This window comes from Pezoporus wallicus, unplaced genomic scaffold (genome assembly GCF_028554395.1).
Source record: "Pezoporus wallicus isolate ANWC-B61680 ecotype Strahan unplaced genomic scaffold, APGP_CSIRO_Pwel_v1 scaffold_7392, whole genome shotgun sequence".
In the NCBI taxonomy this organism is placed as follows: Eukaryota; Metazoa; Chordata; class Aves; order Psittaciformes; family Psittacidae; genus Pezoporus; species Pezoporus wallicus.
In genome coordinates this window covers 2585001-2591421 of record NW_026639923.1, presented here as the reverse complement: position 1 = coordinate 2591421, position 6421 = coordinate 2585001, and positions in this window count along the sequence as shown.

Below are 6421 nucleotides of genomic sequence, written 5' to 3'. Positions count from 1 at the left end.
GAGGCCAATTAAGGGGCCGATGGCACATAGTGAAATGGGAGCCCCTCAGGGGAGGCCAAGGTTACATAAATAAGTGTGTGAAGGAGCCGCACTGAATCTGCAGGCACTCAGCCACTAGTGATGCCCCTTTGAATCCGGGAAAATTAAATATAAATAATAAATGTTTAACCACACAGCAAATAAATACAATGAGGCACCTTTAAAAATTATACTAATAAACAGCTAGCTGTTGTCCTTCTGCCCAGGGCGGCTGAGCATCTTCTGCATATCGCAGACAAAGAGCACAGCAGAGGGGCTGTGTTTGGGGGGCTCCGCTCACCTGGATTGTCTTTCCCCCCCCCCCCAGTCTGCTATCCTTGTGATGAACCCCAGGACAGCATGGAATAAAACACCCAGCAAAACTGGAATAAAATAGTGCCAAGCTCACCCAGTGAATGTCAGGGCCCCCGTACCAGATACAGCTCTATGATCCCAACAGGCTTCTTCTGGAAACCTGGGAGCAGGATTAGGGTTTGGGCTCAGAGGGAAAGCCCAGAGCCTCCTTGTGATGATACAAATGTTCAACATGAGCGGAGAGGTCCCCAGAATTGCTCTGTGTCAGCACTCACTTGACAATAAGAGCTCTGCTTCTCAGCTTCCCTGTTTTACTGCTTCCTTGGAAGAAGGGGAAAAAATGAAATGGAGATATAAAAAATAAAGGGGTCATTTATAGTTAAGCACATTAGGATGAAAGTGAGGGAATAAAGCTGTGAGAATGGCTCAGCCAGGGGCCTGTGGGGACTTGTTCTCTGGTACTGGCATGGTCTTTACTAGGTCACTTGAACCTTTTACGCTCTGCTGCAGAGCTCAGACCTGGGCTATATATCACCCGACTTGCTGTAGCATGCTGTTGGTAAGCCCCTAGCTATCCCCAAGCCCAGGATTGTCCTACTTGTGCCAGAACTTCCAGTTTATGGGTGACTTTCATAGGTGGCCAAAGCAACTGGTCAAAAACCAAGGGGTGCTGGGTGGTGTGGCAGAGAGCATGGGATTAAATGACTACCAAGTCCCTTTCCTATGCTGTAATTCCATTTCTCCCCACATTCTGCAGGGAAGGAGCAGGGCAAAAGGCCTTCCTTGCTGTGATTATACATTCCCAGGCAGTTTAATTATAGTCTTCAGCTTCTTAAACTCTTGCACAATAAGCCCACGGAGAGCTGCCATCCTACTGTAGTTACCAGCTTCTTTTCTTCCCAGCCCCTGGGATTTGATTCCACATTTATGAGAGGTCATTGGAGCCAAACTCTCTGTGGGGCTATGCTGGCTGTCACTGGGGAGCTTGTGCCAGAGCTAAATGTGTCTCTCAAGCTGGGTTGACTGAGTGGCAGCTGACACACTAGATCCATGGCCTCTGACCGCCTCTGGTTTTGATGGGCCCCCATGCCTGCACCAAGCTCCCACATCTCACCAGTCTCTAACAGCTTCAGATTCCTACTTATGAGCAACTGTAACCTGCTCTGAGCAAAATACACGTCCTGGATATGCCACCATATGTGGGAAGCACCTGATTGTGGTGACAAATGTAGTATCCAGAGCTCAGTGCTGACTTTGACACTTGAGCACAGACACAAATGTTCTTCAGCCTCTATATCCTTTCTCCATTTTAACTTCTGGTTTCATTAGGCTAATTTGTTTCCAGGTTGAAGGACAAATAACAAGCCTCAGCCTGTGGATGCATAATTAAGTTTTGATAGCGAAGGTTTCTATCTAACCTTGGCTTTGTTTTCATCTTCTTGAATTACAAGTTAGGGATTTAGGGCAGCAGGTTTGCCTTCACATTAAACCCAGACCTGTACACCTACACAAGGTGCAACACTGCTCTGCCACCTCCCAGGACAGCACCCAACAGTGACACAGCATGGGGTGTCATTTCAGGCAGGTCTAGTCATCAGGGATGTTAAAGGAAAGAGAAATAGTTAATAACAAAATGGCTTTTCTCCTGCTGCAGCCAATACAACACACAGTCCCTGCTCTGTACGCTGATAAATCCTCCCCAGTGGGATGGCACATCCCAACAGCAAAGGTCACCTGGAGCACCGCTGTGGCATCAGGATCCTGCTTCATTTCCTAACATGGTACCCAAACTCCACCTGGCTTTTTTCAGCCCCCTCAGATGTAGTTCTCTTTGTTTCTACAATTAGAATAGATGCCTGCAAACTCCCCAGACGGTTTCCATTCCCCCTGTGCCCTGCAAGTGCTTCCTCAGCATTACTTGGCCATTAAGGTCTCTGTGCCCTGAGTCTCTCTGCTCACCGGTGATTTTCTCCAGCCTTTCTGTTGTTCTTTTCAACACTGCAGGATTTCCTTCAGGCTTTTCCACTGATCTTTTTTGCCTCTTGCTGCTCCTACCATTGTCAAGAGGGTTTTCCATAATTCCCTGTCTACGAGGGTGGTTTTAGGGATAAGAAAGCCAGAGCAATTGCTGGGTACCTAAAGGATGTTCTCTGGGCTAAGGTAGGGAGCGAAGCACATCTCGCAGCCTCTGCTCCTGCTCTGGATGGGAGCTGAGGAGCCTGAGCAGGTACTTAGTACGAATGTTAATAGCGTCATTGTTTATACTGTAGGATTGGAAGGGGTCTCCTGGGTCATCTGGGGCATTGCCCTTCAGTAACTCAGTCCGTACTCAAACTATCCCAAGGGTATTTTTAGTCGATTCATGAATCCTTTTAGGAATTTGGCCCAGCGACCTCCGTCAGCAAACGATTCTTTTGCCTAATTGACTTCACTTTCTGCATGCCCTGTTTTAATACTGCCTTTAAAGTTTGAGGCTTTTTCTTCCTCTCACAGTCTCATCCGCTGCTCAATTTCAGTAGCATTTCTTTTTCCTAGTCTTACTTTTTCATCTGGATTACAGTTGCTTCCACAGCGCTCACTGATGAAGCACCCTGACCAGTGAAACCCTTCTGTGCATGGTGAGATGGGCTCCACCAGGAGACGTTGTGCATGGACAAGGTGACAAGGGCGGATGACCCAAAGGGTCACTGTTACCCACGTCAACCTCCAGCAGCAGAGCTGGAAACAGTTATGGGGCAGGTTACTTCTCAGTCCCATCACGCTGGCTGCAGCCCATTTTGCTTGATGGCTTCAACTCTAACTGCTGTCAAAATAACTACAGACAGTGAAGAAAAAGGAAAATTAAACAGTGGGGTTTGTTACACTTTTTTTCTTGGCCATTAGTATTCTTCTATTTAGGCTCACTGCTCTGTATCACGCTATCACTGCATTATTATTATTTGCAACAGAGCCAATTCTGAGCATGTCACAGGCAAATGGGTTTTGAGACAAGGTTTGTGGGAAAGGCAATAAAGACGTAAGTCAAGGGGCTGCTCCCATCACGCATCACCCAGCTGAAGACACTGCATGCCTACAGTCACCCTCGCTGCCCAGGGTCACTGTTGGCTTGTGTGGTTGCTCCCTAATTGGCTTCGTCAGAATGAGCTGAAGTTTGACACGAAGCTCTTGGTAATCTGACTTGATCCGTTTGGTGTAGGTTATGGAGTGCCCTTAGCAGCACACACACAGGGGTGGAACCTCCAGCATGGCATGGCAGTGCTCAATAATGCTTCAGCTGGCATTGGCACCTCATTGACTCCATCCATTTTCCTTTCCATCTTCTCCAGTTTTGGTGAAACGGGAACAATTCACATCTCAAAGCATGGCTTTGATTCAGCTGTGAACTTAGCAGAGGGTTTACCCAGGGAACAGCTTTGTGTGTGCAACCTTGTGTAGGAAGAGACAAGGTTGAGGCACCTGGGGCAGGGAACCTGAGCTAGCTGGTCAGGCTGGAGATTGAAAGACCTACATGAATCTCTGGGATCAGCAAGCAGAATTTCTTTCAAATAAACTATGCAAAAGCAGAAGCTTCAAAAGGCAATTGGTTGTTTCCCATAAATGCGACATTTTAGAGAAAAAAAAAATAACTATAAAATGAAGATGGTCTGATTTGATGAAGTCAGCAGAGCTGTAGGCAGGACAAGGACCACGCTCTCCACATCAGTCTCCAATTCATCATCAGAGCCAGCTGGTAAATATTTGTTTCTTCCGGTGATCAGCTGAAAGGTTCCTCCATTCCCACAGTACTATTATCTTTGCAAATTACTTTTATTCTAGTGAAAAGCAAAACCTAAATTCTGACTGGTTTTAATTGAAAACAAAGGAAAAAAAAAGCAAATGCTTTTACAATAATAAAAGCCTGGGCTGTAGTTTAAATAAGTACTTTCTAATTTTCTCCCAGATAGTTTGATACTTTAGAAACTCTGCTGAGAGTATTTCTGTGTAACTGCATCTATGCTCTGCTTGGCAAAGTGATCATACCAAGTGGATTCACAGGGCACAGGTGACCAGCTCTTAACTCTGCCTTCTTCTCCAGCAGAAACCAAAGACTTTGCTATGCCCTATGATACAACCATGATTTGGGGTGCTTGCATGGCACTAGGCACCCCAAGGCAAACCAGGAGGTCCGTGAGTAGACCTAGGTGGTGCAAGAGACTCACAACATTTGGGAAAACAAACCAGGATGAGGGAAATGCAGCACTGGGACAGAGCTCAGAGAGGTCTTGGGACCTCCACCCTTGAGGGATGCGCAAATCCTCTGCACAAGGCCGTGAACAGCTTGGCTTGATGCTGAGCTTGGCCTTTCCTTGATCAGGGCTTTGACCAGAGCCCCCCAGATGCTCCTTCTAACCCCTTTGTTTCTGGGATATCATGATGCTTCAATGCCTTTCTCCCAGCACAGGCTTCTCATGGGCCACCAGTGGATCACTGGTCCCCACTCCATGGTGTTTGGTCTCCAGATAGGGCTGGGCTCCCACAAGAATAGCTCTCCCCACCCAGCACAAGCTCCCTCCTCTAGCAATCACTAACACCCGCTCCTCAAAGCACCTCAAGTTTCTCTCAAGGAGGAAGGGAGTATTAAAAGACTTCCCAAATTATATAGAGGCCTTTGTTATTTTAAGAGACTTTCACTCCTCCTTCTCCATTTGACTTTGTTACCTGATGCTCAAGGAATGCATTTTCCCCTCTATTAAATGTTTTAACCGCGTACAAGCTCCATCTTAATGTTAGCATCTTTAATAGTAGAATATTACCATATTAATTGCTATTGTGAACCAGAAGATACTTATATCATCCAGGCTTTCATTACCGTCACGGAGGGATTTTTCCTACTGAGTCAAAAGTGACCACTTTCTTTAATCCCCCATTTAAAAGCCCTGCGATTCCTCCTGACATGCCTAGGACGAGGGTGGGCAGCGTTTTCCCAGGGCCAAACTTGGAGAGGCATTTATTTCCCGAGGAGCAGCAACCCCTTCCCAACCTGCTGCGGGTTTCTCTGCAGTCGGGTGGTGGGGCAGTTAGTTTTTAAGCAATTAAGAGACGTAAGTCCTGGTGTCGTGTCCCCCCCCCCCCCCCCGGGCCTCCCCTGCCCGTGGCGGGGAAGGGAGGACAAGGGGGAATTAGCTGGGAGAACAATAGGGATTCAATAAAGCCCGGATCAGATTGCAGACCTTTTGTCGCCGGGACTCGTGCCGGGGGTTAATGGGGCAGAAGGAGATGGGAGCGGGGCTGGGACACAAAGGCCAAAACACACGAGCTCCGAGGGAGACAGATGGGGACAGGGGAGGATGCAGCCGGGGGGGCGAGGGTTGGGGGACACAGGGAGAGAAGAGACTACGCCACGGGGCGGGAGTAGATGAGTGGGGGGGGCCAAATCTCTGCGGGCTTCCCCCTTATGCTGTTGTTTCCCTTTCCACGCAGGCCCCCTCCACCCCACTTGGTGTCCCCTCATCCCACACGCCCCCCCCTCCCCTCCCGGCTACATCCCAGCATCCTTTGATCGTGTAAGAAATGGACCCTCGGGTGCTCAAGCCGGGGGGAGCCTCTGACCGGGCCCCCAGGGGGCTGTCTCTGCTGCCTCGGGGGGGGCTCCAACACCCCCCCAATCTGGGCTCCCGGTCGGACTCCAACCCCTCCAAGCTGGGCTCCGGGGCTGCAGGGCTGCGGGCAGCCCCTAGCAGGCGCTGCCTGCGCTCCGAGCGCGTACAATGCAGCCCGGTGCTGTTTAATTAACGTGCAAATCGCGTAGATTAAACGACTCTAAATAATTAGCCACAGATCCTATAAACAGGATAACATATTTAATTAAGCGGCGATGTAGATTTTGGAAACAGTTAATGCATTTTTAGAAGGGCTGCTGCTTAGATCTTGCTTTTTTCCCTCCAACTTCCAGCAGCAGGAGACGCGTGGACCCGGGGCCACCGATGAGGTTCCCCCGGTGGCATCGGGCCGGGGTCCCCCAATGGCCCCGCACTGCGGCCCGGGAAAGGTGTTGAGGGGTCACTGGTGGGGTGGGGAGCTGGAGGGGGGTAGGGAGAAGGTAAGTGAA